Source organism: Micromys minutus (assembly GCF_963924665.1).
Source record: "Micromys minutus genome assembly, chromosome: 26".
In the NCBI taxonomy this organism is placed as follows: Eukaryota; Metazoa; Chordata; class Mammalia; order Rodentia; family Muridae; genus Micromys; species Micromys minutus.
The window spans coordinates 30,373,883-30,394,369 of record NC_137961.1 but is presented as its reverse complement, the minus strand read 5'-3'; positions in this window follow the sequence as shown (position 1 = coordinate 30,394,369).

The following is a 20,487-nucleotide window of genomic DNA, read 5'->3' as shown; positions in this document are numbered from 1 at the left end:
AATGTCTGAAAAAACGGTACTGACAAAAATGTATAATTTTAAGCAAAAAATGTTTAAAATCTTTACATTTATCTTTGTTTTGCAAAATAAAGTCATTTAAAAAAAATTTAAAAAAAAGAAAAAAAAAGAATTTAGATAACCTTTATATAGTCTTCAAAAACATCAGAATGCCACGAAATATAACATTTAATATTAATTCACTATTAAAGATCCTTTGACTAGAGACATGTCTGCTCCTGACAGTATGCCTTCCTTGGTTCAAAGAAAGGAAAACTGAGTATCAAAACCTCCATATGGTGTTGATCCAGTCATGTCAAGATAGCCACTATAAAAAATTGTTCTATTTATCATCTACAAACAGAAAGTGCTGTCCAAAAAAGGACACACAATATGAGATGCTTCACAGTTTAGCTTTGTTAAGACAGAGTAAACTAGTATTTTTTCAGTTCCTGCTTCATTTCATGGGCTGTCAGATGGTTCTGGGCCAGAAGGCTTAGGACATGAGCTTCAACGTTTTGAGTAATAGGGGACTGTCCAGCTACTCAGATGTCTCTACAAGTTGTTTAACTATTCTAAGCTAGGTTTTTGTGGTTTCTACATATTCAAGTAATAATTTATTCTCAATTTTCTGGTGGGGTTAAAGACTTGTTAGAGTATCATAATCAAATTCAAATAGTTTAGCCTTGAGAGTGATGATATAGATTTAAAATGATGTAATTCAGATGGCACTATAGGTAAATATCAGAACCTAATTCTGGTATAGAATTGCACACTCTTTAAGTTAGGATAGAAGGTAGAGTACTCTACCTAAATTGACAAAGTTGGTGGACTGGACACTTTTTGTATATATCACACTTCATAGTTTACATGACTTTTATAACTATGTCCAGTGCATAGTGGGAAAAAAGTCATTTTTAGTGGAAAGGGGTTGTAGCAGCTTGTGTTCTCATGCTAATTGTGGCTCTCAAAAACCTGTTTGCACTGTCCTTCACACAGGCTAAAGGAAGCTAGACTTTACTGATTGGAAAATAAAGTGGCCAAGAGCCAAAGGCTGGGCATTGAGACATGTGGGACCTACAGGATCCCGGGGCAAGAAACACAGGGGAGGAGAAAAAAGTTTCTGCCATAGGACAGGTGTAGGGCAAACCAAGCCATGACTGGGAAGAAGATAGATCAGACTTAAGGGTCAATCGACATGTAAGTATCTGAGAATGTGGCCCCAGGTTTGCTCTCCTAATTATGTCTGGTGTGGCAGAGATAAAATAGAGATTTACTTAAGGATTAATTCAAGAAAACCAGAGGGTAGTGTGTTCTAGCCATGGGGAGGTTTGGAAGTGCCCAGCCAGTAAGCATAAGACATATTAAATAAGAATGTGTGTGTGTGTGTGTGTGTGTGTGTGTGTGTCTTTCATTCACAAATCAGAGAAAACTTGAAGGTACTGAGGAACAAGATCACCTGCTGGGTGCTCAGAGGAGTTTAACAATTTACCTGTACTAGTAAGATGCAAGAAAGGAGTTTCCTGTTGCTGATCTGAATTTTAGTAAAATTACCTGATGACCATCTTTATTACAGTTCAATTAAACTCATTAAAAAGACTTGTTTATTGCATTTACAACTTTTATTTTTATGTTTAGATACCTAAAACATTTTTATTCAGAATTTCTAGAAATACAATCATCAGAAAATATTAAAAACTGTTTAAATGTAAAATATATAATAATATTTACATCAATAATTTTGTGTTAGAATAGCATATTGAAAATGAATAGTTTTTTTCTGCAGTTTGCCATTGTGTAGGATAAACTTATTCAAAGTCTGAAAAATATTTACTTGAACATAATATTTTAATTTTTAATGTTTTATATTATAGTCAAGTTTGGCATGATGTGAAATAATTAACTATTCTTCCATAATGGCTCTTTTTAAAAATTAATTATAATTATACATACTTAATTATCAAATAGAAACAGAAATAATAGTATTTTAAGTTTATTATAATTTATTTTCATCTAAGAGTGGCGCATATATAATTGAGAAAGCAATTTTTTAATTCTACAAAGAAAATTATGATAATAATAACCTTATTAAATTAATTTTATGATCATGTTCTCTAGCTCCCTGGGTCCAACAAAGACATGGAGACTGCAGAAAAATCAACTCTCAATATGCTGCTATATGTTTAAATTCAATAGGAATAATTCACATAGTTTGGGCATTTAATAAGACTTTATTAAGTACCATATCAATGGCAAAATGAAATATAACTATTTTAAAGCTGACTCAGTCAGTGTTTAAATGTTACTTTAGAGCAAGTAAGCATCACACATATAGAGGCGATGGAGGTGGCTTGTAAATTTAAACAATGGTGTAGGTCTTTCTATTTAATTTGCATACTGAATATGAATTATAGCTTAGGAATTCTTGATTCTAAATGTCTCCATGAGCACTGGCTGTAACCTCTAGAGGCATGAGAAGGTTCAAAGAAATCATAAAAGTCCAGTTCAGAATCTGAAATACTTGACTTTGACTATAACAGGGACAAGCTCAAAGACTAAACAACTTTGAATGTTTCAGAATCTCAAATAATTCGCCCTTTTTTAATAGTCATGGAGAAAAAGAGACCAGGGGAAAACATGCTCACATAGACTACTAAGAAGCAAACCTGGACTGGAACATCCTGTTACATAAGGCATTAAAATATTCCACAGAATATAAGGATATTGAACCTATTTCAAGCGGTTTAAACCTTGCTTTCAAATTATTTGCACTGCGATTTGATAATGTAAATATATCAAAAAACTGGTTCTAGAATTCTAACTTAAGGAAAAGAAATTTATTTACTGAACATTTCTAATCCTTCTCAGAGGTGGCAAGTTATAATCTAAAATCACAGTTCTGCAGGATTCAAACTGGTAAGGACAATTTGATATTGCCTGATACTAGATATAAACAGAAGTGTATGGGGGAGAATAGGAGAAAGGAATAATGAGAAATTCTGAGCAATCCTGCAGAAGAATAAAACCTGAACCCAGGAAATGGCTGTAAGTCTTTCGGAAAAAAACCACAGCTTAGATAAAGAGTGTTCAAGCAGTGTGTGATGCTCTTCTTCCTCCATTACCAGCTCCTAACAAGTCTTTGTCTATAAAATGCACTGAGTTCCTTATCCATATGAAATTCAAAAGGTAGCCATTTCCTAAACCTAATCAAGCAAGCTGTTAAAAAATCAAGTCAGAAATCAGTAGAAACACTGAGGAATGAGCAAAATTATTTCTAATTTTTATGGTGGGCACTTGTATGGACATCACTATGATTTCGTTGTTTGTCACCATGAGAGGAACAGTTTTACAGAAGTGTTTTCAGAAAGGTTAGTGTTGGTCCCCATGACAAATGAAATCAGTAGTTTCACTGAGAAGAGCTGTGTTTGGCTTATGCATTCAGAGGTTTCAGCTATGGTCCTTTGGCCCTGTCTCTAAGACCCTGTGCTGAGAGCAAGCACCATGTCATCAAGGATAACATGGTATACTGGAGGTTGTGGATGGGAAAAGCTGCTCACCTTAGGCAGTGGGAAAGAAGAAGAGGAGCATCCGGAAAGGACCAGGATCAGGAGTTATGCTTTACAGCCACACCCCTTAGGACCTACCCCTCCCACAAATCTCCACTTTCCATACCGTACCACCCCCTAATAGTCCATGCAAATTAATATTCACACATGGATTAAACCATTGCTAGCCCAAAAAACCCTATTTGATCTCTAGAAATGTCCTGGCAGACTATTAAGAGGCATGCTCTCTAAACTCAAAGGCTTTTCCCAATCCATTGAGATTTACTAGCAGGAAAATCACTGTCTGCAAGAACAAATTTTAGCTGATATTAAAGTTTAAAGGCAACATAATATGTTGAACATTCTTATTGATAAAGTAAAGTTAAATTTGTTTGCACTGGAACATACATGAAAGAAGAACCACTGAGAAATTATGGTGCACTTGCCATCTTAATCAAAAGATACTTAGACATATGTTTGTCAATCATATTACCAGTAAATTCAGAGTGCTGTCCATGAAAAACTGACAAACATTGTAGATGGGGTAAGGGAAGGAGACTCCTTCAAGAACAAAGACAGATTTTCAGAGCATTGGTCTTTATGGAAACATGGATACAATATAAATGAAGACAGCATAAACTAGCAAAAAACCCAACTTCAAAGAAAGTATTTTCACTGAAAGAATTGATTTTTATAGAGACAAAAGAAAGGCATTCATTAAAACCACTGATAAAATAAATGAATCAGTGAGTGATATTTTGAAGGGAGGATAAAATAATTCTTGATCCCATAGTCCTAAAAGTATGTATGGCTGAAATTTTAGCAAGAAAGTAGTTGCTATTGTTTGTGAAAGCTGGACACATGTGTGGAAAAAAAATAAACAAAGGGTTCAGACTGTGTCAGGTCAGAACACGTCACTGCAAGGAGTCTCAGAAAGAAGGCCAAAGGGTTAAAATGTAGAAAAGAGGATAAAAACAGATAAAATAAACACACACACACACACACACACACATACACACACACACACAATCAGCAGAGTTCAAAGCATTAGAATGATAATAGTAATTAAAGATATGCTGGTGGAAAGAAGCCATAATACTCTTTAAGGTAAGATGAAAATCAGCACAAATAGTTTCCTAATATAATGTCACTAACAAGGGTGTACCAATTGTGCGATTTTCTTTACTTAACACTAGAACAAAAAACAACCTGATGTTTTCACTAAGGTTTTGAAAATCATGTGGGGTTATATACAAAAGGTTTTTGATGGTACAGAGCATATAGTGAATCCTTAATAAATCAAAACTGATAGTATTTTACAATGAGAAAAATATAATTACTACTTGGATATACAAAGTCACAGTATTGTAACTTGAAAAGAAATATGACAACTTAATGGCTCATTGAACGAGAAGATTCAGAAAGACAATTTGTGAAAAATATGAATTTAGTTAAAAAGCTAGAAGCTGAAGACAGACAGATTCTTCAGCAATTCTCAAAGGGATCACACACAGGTAGCCCCAATTCAACTCAATTTGCTTCACATAAACATGTATATCTTAGGACTACATGATCAATGAGGTAGATTAAGAAATTTTTCAATACATTTTTGGGCAATATTGTGGCACCAAGCAGGTCTCTGTTGTGGGCGTTTTTTTTTTTTGAACAATGTTCCAACTTTAAAATCCTAAGTGGAAAATTCCACAGAAATGATACCAGAGCCAGATAAATTTCTTCCATGTGATACAGAATACCTTCTGGGGTAGAAGATTGAGAATGGTCAAATATCCATCAACTCAGTTGTTGATAAACACCCTGAATACTTGGATAGTTTTAAAGAAGAATTGATATTCCTCGCTGCCATTTGCAAGGAGGAAACACAAACACTTGCTGCTTGTTGCTAGTCTTCATCTGTGAATAATGATCTCAGCGTTATGAACGTGTGGTGATCTTAAATTGTGGCATCATTAATTATAAGTTTTATAAGATGATAAGTTTTAGGTGATAAAGATCACAAAAATAATTTGTCTCACATTTAGACTAAGAAAATAAGTCATCGGTGCAGCGATTACTAGAGTTTTTGATATCCTATAGCCCAGAGACAAACTGAAGAAACAAGATGATTTTGAATACTTCTTCTTTGTTTTATATATGTGAGTGTGTTGACTGTATATATGTATATGCATCATAAGCATGCAATCTGTGCAAGAGCCATAATAATGTGGTGAACTCCCCGGAACTGATATGTTAGACAATTATAAGACAACATGTGGGTGCTGGTAACCTAACCCAGATCTTCTGATAGAGTGGTGACTACTCTTGGCCATTGAGACAGCTCTTCAGATTAAATGGTTTTACTGGGATTATTTTGCACATACATGACAAACAACTACTGTCCACGGGATGTTTTCTCTGTCACTCAGAGTGAAGATAGTATACAGAGGCTAGGATGAATGTGACAACACAAAACTATCGACATTAAAAACAACACAATGGTCAGCTTGAATCAAAATTATCACAGGCATGAACATTGGGACATAGTTTTAGTTCAGTGGTATACATCCCTGCCAGCATGGTTTCTCTCTTTCTCCATATCTTTTTACCTTAGTTATTATAAAGTTATCTTTAGTTGAGCTGTCTTGTAGAAGTACACTCATGCACATGTGCACATTTACTTTTCCTTGATCATCATTGTCTATAGTTTTTGAGACCTGATCCTTCAAAAAGTCAGGAGCTTTCTGATTTCTATAGGCTGGCTCACCAGATAGCTCCATGGATCATTCTGTTTTTTTTTTTTGTTTTGTTTTGTTTTGTTTTGTTTTGTTTTTCTACCCAGCACTGGGATCACAGGCATGTGCAACAATGCCAGAAGTTTTGTAGGGGAGGTAGATATTTGTAGTTAGATCCCTATATTTGTACAGTAGACACATCTCTGTGAGGTTCTTCCCCAAACCCAAAACTATATTTTGAATCCTAGTATTTTGGTTATTTATGTTTTGCTGTTGAAAGGTATTCCACATCAGTAATCCTCTTTAGACTAGTCTTATTTTGCTATTTTCATATTGTGTATAAATTTGTATGCATGGGCACCATTTATGCCTGTAGCTCTATTACCTGTGTATATTTCAGGGAAAAATGTCACTTAATCTTGATGTTGTCTCTTGCACTGTTGGAATTTTTATGCACCTGTAGAACCACCTTGGTTTCATGAATATAATTTGAGTTCTATAACTTCAAATGCAAGGCTAGCTTTATATGAATGTACACACTCCTTAGGAGTTCTCTGGAGCTTGAGAAAGAGTAATCTTGAGACAAAGATAAAGTTCAAGGAAAGACAGAGCTTAGTGGACAATGAGATGTCTATATTCTGACAGAAACAGCTGAATTTTAAGGATGACAAAGATGTTTACATTTTATAGCGTAAGTACTGGAAGAATATTTAAAAAAATAATAAATATATTTAAAATTAAGTTTCAGAATCTGCGATGCTCTACAGACTTGCTTGCTGTTACACAATATTTGTCATGCATGCATTCATGACCTAATTGTCCTATGGAGAATGAATTAATCAAAGGCACAGACTCTAGAAGAAATTAAGACTCTGGCTAGGAAAGGGACAGGGATGTGATTGGATTAGCCAGCAAGCTCTTTGCTGAAAAGTGGCAATGTTAGGTGTGTGTCTTAGTGTTTCCATTGCTTCAGTAAGTCACAACAAACAAAGTCAAGTCCAGAGGGAAGGGTTTATTTTATCTTAAATTCCACTGTCAATCATTAAGACAAGTCCAAGTGGGAACTCAAGCAGGAAATGACGTGGACACTGTGAAGGAGTGCTGCTTACTGACTTGCTCTTTCATAACTTGTTCAGCCATTTTTCTTATAGCTCTCAGTACTAACATCCAAAGGGTGATACTTCCCACAGTGAATGGGTCCTCCCACATCAATCATCAATTCTGACAATACACCATGTACACACTCATTAGGAGTTCTAAAGCCGGGCTGCAGGGGGCATGATTTCAATGAATTTTCCTTTGCCATAAAGATTCTAGCTTGTGTCAAGTTGACATAGTAAGTAAAAATGCAGGTTAAAATCGCTGAATGACATTTGGGTTGTATATAAGAAGCTGGCCATTACAGGCTCCTATTATCACCCCATGTAAAACTCATGGATATGATCTATGCACACAGCTCATTTGCAAGTGTCGAAACAGCTAAAAAGAAATATAATGATTTCTTCACTACTTTTCTACTAGGAATAATTTCATAAGAACACCGTTGTGAAACAATCTTAGTTTTTATTCCATGATATTTTCTACAATAATAATGTAGTTGCAATGCAACTGAATCACTAAAAATAGCAGCCTATCTCTGTAATTGCCTTCACTGCTGATGGTCTTTGTAAGTTAAGGAGGAATGTGCCTTATTCCATAAATCATTTATAACTGCTATGGTGATCCAACACTTTGTAATCTTAAGCAAATAAAAATGAACATTTGTCTATTCCCCAGACAATTACATGCATAGACTGACCCCAACTCTACTCCAATTTCATTATTTTGTTTAAATCAGGAAGTGAAAGTTTATTTTCATCAGTTTTAAGTTGATCTAGTAATCTTTAAGATCTTTATCTCCAAACACAATGTTTGTGAATTTTGCATTCAGCAGCTTGGCTACCCTGAAGCTGCATGAAGTGTAATCTTTTGTTCATTCTTGACAAAACTGGATTCAGAAAATAAGACTTACCTCAGCACAGTGTTTATGAATAAAAATAATCTTGGTAATATTTTACACTGGGACAATTTCAAGCATAATCTATCCACAATATAAAGATAAGTCAAAGACTATTGTATTAAAATAAATTAAGAAAACAAAAGTACTAGTTAAGAATAACAGGGCATGCCATATCCTTTAGGCTTCTTGAACATTTTATACTTTTGAAATGTTTTTTAACATTTTTTAAGGATAATTGAATTGTTACATGGTCCTTATAGATTACTGTTAAATTAGTTTCAATAAATAGTTTACAGTGGCAATTACCACACTCTATACATTCTTGGTATTGCACATGTGTGTATATTTGACTTTTCAAAAATGCATTTCTTCAAAAATTCAAGACTTTCATAGGTCTTTTTTACTTTGAAACCTACTGAGAGTAAATTAAGCTTAAAATAATTTCAATGCTCAAATACTACTATTATTATCTTTAGCCAGAAACACTGTCCTGACACAAAACCTTTTGCTTTTGGGAATCAATGCTCCATCTCAAACCAATAGACTATCTAAGAAAAACCTTAGGCAAGTATTTTGAGTTGGTGGCCAGGCTCATGAAACTCCTAATAAATCTCAGCTGGACTCTTGGTTGTCCAGCCAGGGATACATGTAAATGCTTACTGCTGAGGGCAACATTTACTTCAGACACAGGACCTAGAAACTTCTGAGTTAGAACTGATCTGAGGGCATATCCCTATGCCAGCTTTCAAGGGAAGGTAGCACCAACAGTCCTACCCCCAGCTGCAGTGCCTATGAACTACATAGGTCATGATGACTTTAAGGGTGCAGTAGGAATACGCATACCTTGTCAGTAAGGAGAAACTCTCTAATTAGACCTAAGACGTGTTTAACAGCAGATAAATCATGCCAGATCCTAGAAACCTGGACAAGTACACAAGAATAGTCTAACTGTGGACCTGGGAAGAGAACAAACATCTGTCACTGTACTAAACCAGCATGTTCCCCTTCATTACTTTCAAATTCATAGCCTCGTTTTATATAGAGTTTTTGTGTTCTCTCTCTCTCTCTCTCTCTCTCTCTCTCTCTCTCTCTCTCTCTCTCTCTGTGTGTGTGTGTGTGTGGGGGGGGGCTTGGCACTCACTATTACCCATTTGAAATATTTATGGTGGAAATTTGTAGTTTGTTGGGCATATTTGCAAGTTTAAGCTCCTCACCACTCTTTAGTAATTCACTCTTTCGTAGCATTTATTTCTTTTAACAAGAATGGTCCTCTCCCAAATCTTGACATACTTAAACATAAACACCTGAATATTCTCCAAAATTATTAGTACTATTCATAAAAGGAGAAAATATCATATGAGCCACACTTGAGTATTATTTTTCTGGGATTAACTGAACATAGATTTCTTCAACTTGACCAAATTAATACACCCCAGACAATGGTAAGAGAGATTTAAAAGGAAGAAACTACTTAAATTTTTCAGCTATTTTTTTTATATTCTGAAATTTTGTTATTTATATTTTATTGAAAACTTTATTAAAATATAATTAAATCACATTATCCCTCTATTTTTTGCCCTTTAAATTCTACAGTAGTCTTAACTTCAGTTCATTCTATGAACCCATCACTTCTTCAACTTGATGGCATGCACATAAATTTATAAATAGTGTATATATATATATATATATATATATATATATATATATATATATATATATATATATAATTGGATTTGATTAGTGGCTTCAAACAAAACTCCCCTACTCATGGTCATCACGTGCTTTTCTCCCATCCATTTCAATCCCTGACTTCCATTGCGGTGGAAAGGCTTGGAAATGTATGGCACACAAATAGAGTTAACAAACATATGAGAATAGAATAAGGAGCAATCATAGCAGAATACAAGGTTCTGTTTCAAACTATATCCTTCATTTACCATCATTTAAGAGAAAGCACTTTGTGAGTGAAAATTTGGTTTGTTCAGCTTAGTGAGTGGAACACACAATTGTGATAACTGAACTCATTACCTTTTATGTTAAACTGTTTCTAAAAATGATTGCAGAGAGGCTTCACTTCTGTGTGCATGAAAAAGTGAAATGAAGCTTGAAAAATCTGAAGACTATTCACGTAAAAGGTTGCTAACATTTTTCCTAGAGGAATGATAGGCTCAATTATACTTAGATTTTTTCATCTTAAAGTTAAAAATAATATACAGTTTTATGAATTTTATTAAGGTCCATGTCTCTTCAAAGTTGATATATTTAAGAATTCAGAAACCTCAGTGCCTTGGCTGTTAATAGTGTTGTTCTTTCCATGAGGTTGCAAACATTTCAGCTCCTCCAGTTTTTTCTCTAGCTCTTTCATTTGGGGTCCCCTTGTTCAGTCTGATGTTTAACTGCAAGCATCCTCATCTGTATCTATATGACTCTGGGAGAGCTTCTGAGGATACATCCATGTCTGGTTCTTGCCAGGAAACACTTCTTGGCATCAGCAATAGCGTTTATGTTTGGTGGCTGTATATGAGAGTGATTGGGAGAGGTATCACCTTCATGGAAACAAGTTGAGGGGGAGGAGGGAGTGGGGAAGAAGGTATAACATTTGAAATGTAAATACAGATACTATTAAATAACATTGATAAAAAATTTCAGAGACCCAATATCTAATCATGTTAAAATAAACTGTCTTGGGGATATTGAGTGCACAGTAACAGTGCAAATTAAAATATGGGCATAAGAGGAAAAGAGAAGGGACAAGAAGAGAGAAAAGTAGGAGGACAAAAGATAGGAGTGGAGTTTCTAGGCCATTTGTTTATAAAGTATCATGTTCTGGTACTGGCACTGTTGAACTATTATTAGTCCTCTGCTGTCTAGATTTTGTGTGAACTTGGTGCAAGCAATAGTCAGCCAAGAGAACAGGCTGGAACGACAATTAAGAAAATGCCTCTGCTGACAGGAGCCTGATATAGGTGTCTCCTGAAAGGCTCTGCTAGAGCCTGACAAATACAGAGGCAGATGCTTGTAGCCAACCATGGGACTGAGAAGAGGTTCCCCAGTGGAGGAGTTAGAGAAAGGACTGAAGGAGTAGAGGAGTTTTTAACCCCATAGAAAGAACAACAATATTTACCAGCCAGACCTCCAACAGCTCCCAGGGACTAAACCAGCAAGCAAAGAGTATACACATGGAGTGACCAATAGCTTCAGCCTGATAGTTTTGTAGGTCTTCAATGGGAGGTGAGGCCCTTGGTCATGTGAAGGATTGAGGTAGGGGAATGCCAGGGCAGTGAAGAGGGAGGGAATGGGTAGGTGGATGGGGGTGCACCCTCAAAGAAACAGAGAGGGGGGATAGGATAGGGAGATTCTGGAGGTGAAACTGGAAAAGGGGATAATGTTTGAAATGTAAATAAAGAAAATATCCAAAAAATAATGCCTTCCTTAGAATAGACTATCTGCAAACATTTAGGGCATTTTCTAAATTCCTCACTTGATTGGTGGTCTTGAGTTTTAGAAAAATGCAGGCTGAATAACTCAGAGAGCAACTCCCAATCTTGTTCTGGGCGTCAGAACTTGCCTCCACTTGCCTGCCCTGTTTTGAGTTCCTGTCCTGACTTCTTTCACTGATAGACTGTGATGTAGAATTGTAAGCCAAAGAAACCCTTTCTTCTCCAAGTTGTTTTTGGTCATGTTGTTCTGTCATAGCAATAGTAACCCTAAGAAAGACAGGTAACAGTCTTTTCTATGGAACTACTGGGAAATCATTTCTCTAAAAAGGAATAGTAGGAAATGTGGATAAGAAGCGTTAACCCAGTACTCCAGTGCTTTTTGAGAAAACTAGAGTCTCTTTCATAGGCATTTGAGAAAATAAGCTATATTCTTAAGAGCTCATGTAACCACCATGTAGTAAATCTGTTACAGATAGATATCCATTTAATTAGTGAAGTTCCAGTCTGAAGATCTGACATAAAAATCACTTGGAGATCTTGTAATATGTGGATTACCCAGATGTTGTATTTCTGACAATTTTCAATGTAAAGTCAGTCTGTGGACTATTTCTGTAGTGGATATTTGTAATAACAGACACTATTCTTGACTCTTGACTACTGTGGGAATATAGTTCAGCTATTGTTCTCAACAGAACCTATATGTACTCAGAATAAAAAGACAATTTGTGCAAAAAATAGCTAATGAATTAACTAAAATAATTATTTCATTGAATAATGTTATTAATTAGTGTTATTAATAATAAATAATGACATGGTTATTTCTTGGGCCTATGACCTATTCAGGGTTACCATGGTGTCATCTAAGTAGGCTGCACAGTTGGGGTGATACTCTATCTTGAGAATTTTAGTAGGCTGTGAAGAGGAACATTTTGTTTCCGTCCAGTATTGGGCCACGCAAATTGCTTACCAAGTCGTGAGTATGGATAATATAATATGGAGCTTGAAAAAAATGGTTAAATTGCCTCTTGTTGAAAGGAGTAATGAGTTTCAGAAGTAAGAAGCATTTAAGTTGCACCTTGAAGAATAGATAAAATTTGAGCAAAGATCCATGCAGTTAAGTTGCGAAGAAGAATAATCAGGATAGAGCAATGGCAAGTAATTAGGCCAACTGGTACCTAAAATGCCAAGCACATAGGAGGCAGTCAATAAATTTTTGCTCAATGAAGTTTCTGCTGAATGAGCTTTGCAGAGATCTAAGCCCTGCCTTGATTGCCAAGCCTGGATAAACAGGGCTGGCACTGTTAGGCTGCAGCAATCACCGTGGCCTGTGCTTTCTGAGTGTAATAGTGGAGACAGTTGAGAGCAAAAATTCAAATAAAGGTTGTTAACAGATATGCTTCTCAGCTCTGCAAAATGACAGTTCCTAACCCAGCCAGATAGAAAGTGATTTCCTTTTTGCCGAGGTGTTCTGGTTTCTAAACACCTGGAGACATTTTATTTGATGCTTTGGGAATTCTAAAGAAAGTAATTATTGAAAAAAAATCTTTTTCAATAGATTTTGCTTAGAATTTGAAATTTAGTGATTGCTAAACTTATCATTTTAAGTGTAGATATGATCAGTATAGGGGACCTGTGTTTGTATAGACTGTAGGGAAGTCCTAGATACCATTGTGGATGGACTGAATTAGTGTAGAACTGTGAGAGATTAGTATATACATTTAGCTAAAGTTTGTCCTTATAAGATATGAATGTTCAGCATCTATGTTTGCAAAGTGGTTTTGTTTAAATAAGACTTCAGGAGCTTGAGATACATTATCCTGAGAGAAGGAATCAGCTTACTAAGGCTAGCCTTGCTATTTTCAAATTAGTATTTGGTGTCCAAACTGACATCTGTAAAATTTCTATCCTGAGATAGAGAGGTGCTCTCTAGTTTGCTCTTAAGACCCAGGTAAGTGTTTCTGGGACCTGTATCGTCACTGTCATGATCTTCTGTCCACATTGGGAAAATGTAAGTAGATAGAACAAGAGAGTGAGTGGATAGAGGCACCCATTGAGTTCCAACTGGAGACTCTGAGATCAGAAGCCATAATGTTCATTCTGATGCCAGCATAGTACAAGGGCCAATCATGTGCAAAAAATTTCTTGGAAACCAAGGGCAAAGGCAAAGGCATGGCTCATCGGGCTATTACAGTCTAATTTATGGCCTAGGTCTTTAAATCCCTTCTTCTGGCAACTCTTTTGGAAAGTGTAACTGGTATTGTAGAAAGGGTTTATAAATATTTTATAGAAGATAGACCTAATACTTATATACCTTATATCATCGTCTATTTCCCTTTGGAAGAAAACACAACAAAACAAAATTGTACCCAGAAGGAAGCAAAAATTGTTATTTCAGAAGCAAAAGTTTTTTCTACAAAGTGTGTATAATACAGTGAATTGTTCATTAATAATTTATTTATTTACTTTCCACTCAGATTGTTTCCTCCCCTCTTCCCCTCTCAGTCCCTTCCTCTCCCTCCCCTCTTCCAATTGATTCTACCCACCCCCCTTCTCATCAGAGAATGAGAGGTCTCCCATCAATAACAACCTGCCTTGACAAATCAAGTTGTGGTAGGAGTAGGTCCATCTTCTTCTATTGAGGCTGGACAAGTCAAATGAGCTAGAAGAATGGGAACCAAAGACAGGCAATAGAGTTCCAGACAGCTCCTATTATTAGGGGTTCTCATACTCAAATTAAGCTGCATATCTGTTACATATATGTAGTGGGCCTAGAATTATCCCAGGCATGCTCTCTGGTTGGTGGTTCAGTCTTGGTGAGCTCTATGGGCCTAGTTTAGTTGCTTCTGTAGGTTTCCTTTTGGTGTTTGTCCTTGACTTCTCTGAGTGCTACAGTGGATACATGAATTTTTATTTCTTCACTTCAAAGGTGAAATAACCATTAATTGTGTTAAATTAAAAAAAATGAAAATGCTGTTTCTGAAACACAAAGTCAGTCACATGGATAAGCTTTCTGTATATTCTACGTGAAAGACCTTACTTGTTTTCGAACTAGAAAAAAAATAAATACTTTTATCTTTCTGTATCAGAGGTTACATGAAATTTTTCAGTAGAAGAAAAATGTTAGCTGTTGGCACTATCTTCAGTTTTTTTAACAGAAATAAAATGTACTCACTTGACTATGATATTTTTTCAAAGAGCCATGCATATCTTCTGAGGTGCCTGGGATTGTCCTCTTTCAGAAAACATAACCATTGTTGTTAAGTCATTTTTATGTGCAGAGAGTCTATTTTCTTCAAAATGATGGGTCTCTACAATGAGGCTGCAATGTAAAATGTCATAATTTGTTGGGGTGTTTCAAAGAAACACAATATTAGCCATGCGGTTTGGGAACTTGTGGTATAGAGGTCCAAAACTCAATGATAATTACTTTCATTTCAGTTTTGGCTATAAAATTCTTCTAATGGATAGTAAATGTGTGTGACATTAGCCTTAGGAAAATGTCAAAAAGTGTTGCTGTAGTCAAAGGCTTAGGGAATGTGCACATGGCTGATGTGTTAGGACGTCAATGTTTAAGTTAGCCTGAAATCTCTGAATACTTATGGGCATTCTGTCTCTCCCACAGCAAAAGAAATATAGCTAATAAAATATTTTTGAGGTTAGGGAAAGATAATAAACTCCAGAAAAACACAATATGGCATAATAATATTTGACTCAGATGGTGTCTAACATATTTAATTTATATCTAACATTAACCTTGTTATTTCTAGGAAGCTTGTAAAGACAAACAAAGAGAATTTATATTACTTTTATTGTAATAGAACATTTCATATGAAGCTTGAAAGAATGATAAGATTCATCCCTGGAAGTCAGAGGTTCAAGCGCATGAAATATTATACTAACAGAAGGGGACTGAAAATAAACATTCAACACAGGGGGGAAATTCCTACCCTTATGCTGACAAGGCACTCAGAAAGGTCCACGTATTATGTATAATTCCATTTTTATGGAATATCCAGAAGAGGCAAATTTGTAGAGGCAGAAAGTGGAGCATGGCTGCTTAGTGTGGGAAGAGACAAGGACTCCCTGGTACAGGCCTTCTCTCCAAGGTAAAGGAAATGCTTTTAAGATGCCATTGATGATTGTTTCACATCTGTATATACACTAAAAACCATTACATTGTAGACTGTAAATGGTGAATCATAAGGCACATGAATTATTCTCAGTAAAACCATTTTTATAAACAAAGAATCTTTTAAACATGTGTGTTCTCAATTTAATTATTTATCACCTTTCTATAAAAGAAGACTGCCCCTTTGACTTTAATGTTTAAACAGAAAACATACTCGGGTGTCTACTCAGTTATCAACCTCTAGCCAGGATGGTAAAAGTAGCTGGGATAAATGAGGGTGGCCTTTTATCCACAGGGCTCTGATTTTAGCCCAAACAGTTATGCAGACATCAAAGAGCACCCAGGACAGTAAGACAAGAACAGCTGTGGACATCCTTTGATCTCCCTCAATGGCCTCTTCTTGCTTTTAGCATCCCTTTCAGACTCATTTGAGTTCCTATCACTTCTGGGAAAAATCACAGCCCAAGCTCTATGACTACTTACAAAACATTTTCCACAAGTGAGAATCCTGCATCTACACATCCCGTGTCTTCACTGTAGCCAGCAAATGTACCCTCTGACTAGCATTTAGGTCTTTGGTTGTGTATCCATCCTTAATGCAGCACCTTGGCTAAGTGCTCAACTGAGGCTGCAGCTAGAAAGGGAGCCTTGAATGGAGCATGATATCCATGGTCTTCAAGTAGGTTGTTTTATTTGTTCAGAATTTAACCAATCCACAGGATTGTTCCTTTTACACACAGATTAAAGGAGATGTTTTCAAATCAGACAATCCATTTGTCAGTTGTTAGGTAATTATTTGGAGAAAAGCTACTGAAACAAAATCCCTTGGAGAGTTTTCAGTTTCTCTTCCTTCATGTTCTGTAGAAAAGTAATTATAATCACTGTTATGCGATTATAGAATTGTAGCTCTTCTCTTCTTTACTCTGACACATTTACAGGAGTCTCATTTTTTATACGTGTATATCCGCGGCATTCTATTCAGCCCACCAAAAATATACAACGTACTACTACAGAACAGACACCGTGTGCCAGACTTGACATATAAAGTGGTAAACAGTAGCAGGACATCCTCTAACAGGAGAAAATAATATGTGTCAAAAGAGAAAACAAAGCAAAAAGGTGTGAAGAAGTGATTGAAAAACAGAAGCTAATTTCATCTCAATTTATACCTAGACTTATGGCTTAATGGTTGTTTTATGCTTTTCTGCAGAAAAACACTACAGTGATAGCATCCTGGGAATCTAAATAAATGTATGCATCAACTTATTTCTGTGTCTATTTGAATGAAATGACTAAGTGTCTGTGGATTTCTTGTGGTATAGCATCCCATTATTTACCGCTTAAGTGCTCTGGGGGCTGTATTACGGGAGAGAGCTGAATGCGTTCATGTCCATTAATGCAATGGTTCATTTTGGGATTTGTGGGCATAAATATTGATCACAATATAAAAATTTTTTTGCATGTTTATCTGTGTAATCACACCAAATACATTTATTTCTAGATTGTTGTTATCCATTAATAACTGTACTCAAATTAAATATATTTAATTCTAGATAATATAGCATCTTGTACAAAAAAAATTAAAGAAACCAAGCAACTGCTAATTTTCCCTCCTGTGAAATATAGTTAGGGTTCTATAAATGGGAAAGAAAAGGCTTATTTTTATCTGAAGTCACTATTCATTCCATAGTTCCTCATAGAAATCTGGCAAGGAGTGGATTATGTACCAGAAGTTCTAAGGATACCGTGGGTCCTATCCCCAACAATAGGGGATGCTAGAAGGAAAAAATAAAAATAAATATCAAAGAGGAATAAGTATGCCAAACAGAAGCCCAAACAGTGAAGGGCTCTGAATCAGTGAATCCAGTGAAGCTGAAATACTGCAGTCCTAGATAGATGATTAACACAGGGATCTTGTGTTCTTATTCAGTTTGTTTATTGTTCCTTCTACAGGCCTATGGTATATAGTAGAGGCATCAAAATATTTACTGAATTAATAGAAAAGGCAAGCATTCGTTCAAATTCTAGAGTTTTTCTAATATTTCTACTAGATTATCTGTATTATAATGATCATGTTTTTAAAATAGCTTGACACTGTAAAAATCTACAAAAATATTGTCAAAGCAGTTAGCAATTATTATTCAAAGGGAAACATATAACTAGAAAATAACCGCACTAAGTTGTTTTTCAATATGCCAAAGAATTAAGTTGAACACACATTTGGATTTAAAACTTGGAGTAATATTGTAAGTTTACTTTCTTAGTGCCTGAAACCTGATTATTTAACAATGAAAAAATAAATAAGTAATTAACTCTTCATTATTTCAGGCTTCTACATTTGAAGTTCAAATATGATATTATATGTGAACAGGTACTGGCTTTTATCTTTATTATTCCAAATAATACAAAATAAAAAGATGTATAGTGTGGTTGCACTCTATGTGGAGCTACAGAGGTGTGGCATATGTAGTTGTTGTGACATTTTACATTTGGGACATAAACAGCTATGAGTTTTCATAGGGGGAAGCAGTCTATAATCAACTTTCATAAATATTGAGGGTCTAAGTTATTCATTTTCTAAGAACGTTCTATTTTGCAAACAAAGGCTACTAACTCATAAATTATGCTCCTTAATTCATAGGAACTTAGACTATAGTATTTACTTTGTTTTGTTCCTTCTAGACCATTTTATGTTCAAGTTCACAGTTCATTGATAATATGTCACTCCCGAACCATGTATCTTTTTCAAACAGAAAAGAACACATTCATGACATATGCATATATATTATAATTCTGAAAAGATTGTTGACAAATTTGAATGAATAATCAAGATATTTCCCCTGAACTTGATTTTAAATATTCATTTGCAAGCCAATAACATTTGCAAAGGGTTTGGCACATATAGTATTACAGACTAGGAGAAGTAAGGATGTTCAGAAGAAGGTCACCCAGACTGGATGCAAAAAAAAAAAAAAAAAAAAAAAAAAAAAAAAAAAAAAAAAAAAATCAGATGTTTTAGAACAGTTGTTGTTTATGTTTCCTTCCAAAGGTTAACGTTCCTGATGTCTGGGTCCAGTATAGCCATCGGAAAATCCTTAGGTTTTTCATATCCAGGACCGTCCTCCACCCTTTTAATTTTCTAAATTTCAATGTGGCTGATGAAATATTAAATCATAAACCCTAAGCAAAAGAATGTAATGCTGTGACTTTATCACTTCCAAAGAATAGAAATAAGGAACGTGTTTGGTCAGATGATCAGTCTGATAGGTTTAAATACCTGGAAAGCTGGGATCAGAGATTGGATGATGGAATTCAGACCTTGGTGAAGTCAAAGCCTGTCATTCATCCAGTGCGTAGGTCAGGCCACACAGTACAGACTGAATTTATCTCATGCAGAGACAGAAACCAGGAACAATAATATGTACATAAAATAAGGTGGCAAGAAATAACGGTGATGCGAAAAGAGGCACTGAAGTAGAAGAAACTCCTACGATGGAAGAGCATTTAAAGCTAAAAGAAATAGATTCTGTGCACTGCCTAGGCACTGGTGTGTTGTTTCGTGTCGAGAAACTCACATACAGACCAGAGTACTTGAAATTCTTCATAGGAAGGAAGAGGATATCCTTAAGTTCCTTCCTTTGGTGTCCTTCTTTGGTTGCATCAACCTCAATTCCAGACAGAACTGTTTGTTCATAGAAGGACAATTCATTTTGCATCATCAGTTTGAAGAGCGCATGGGAAAATCTGCTGCAGGCAGTGCCTGCCATTGTTTCCCGTGAGAACTCTGATGATGTTCATCATCTCCTCCAGGAACACCGGCCACTGAAACTTGATGTCACTGGGGCAACTCCAATTGCAGTCTGCTTTGTTTCTGGAACCTTCACTAGACAGAACATCTGTGCCTTTGAGGAGCTGTGTCTTCCAGTAGTGACTGACTCTAAGGCTAACCCCAGCAAGTAACAGAAGGCTATACAAACCTGCCTGCCATCGCTCTGCATAATGTACATTTGTCACTTCAGTCTTTGGACATTGTCATCCTATTCGACAAGAAGGGAGCTCACTTAGTGGGTGTGATATGCTGGGGTTTAGCTCAGGAAGGTTAGTAGATGTACTATCTCCTGTGTGCATATATGGGGATGGGGAGTCATGTCTACTCTCTGCTTCTACTGGACCCTGAGAAGAATGAAAAGTAAAGGCAAGCTGTTCTTCAAATGTACATGACCAAGAAAGAATCTAAGCAAATAAATCGAACCAGTTCCTGAGTTCAATGATGTTCAGTCAAAGAAAGAAGACTGAAGGTAAGTAGGTTCCCTCTGTACATTCCAAAGATCTCATTAGATGATGTGAGCCCAGTAAGGCTGGAGACTTGTCTTCTTCAGCTCAATCCATCCAGTGGGCAGAATAGCAAAATTAAAGAAAGCAGAGGCAAATAAATTTTCTAAAAGATGGGTATGTGTGTGTGTGTGTGTGAAGGCAGAGTGCCAAAAGAAATATGTAGCATTGTGTGGTTTTCTTTTGAGTGTGAGTGTGTGTGTGTATGTGTGTTATTTTTGTTTTGTTTATTTAACTTTATTTTGTTTATTTAACTACTTTATACTTCTTGGTTAAAATTAAACAGCCAATGTGGATAAATTCTGTGTGATACTCA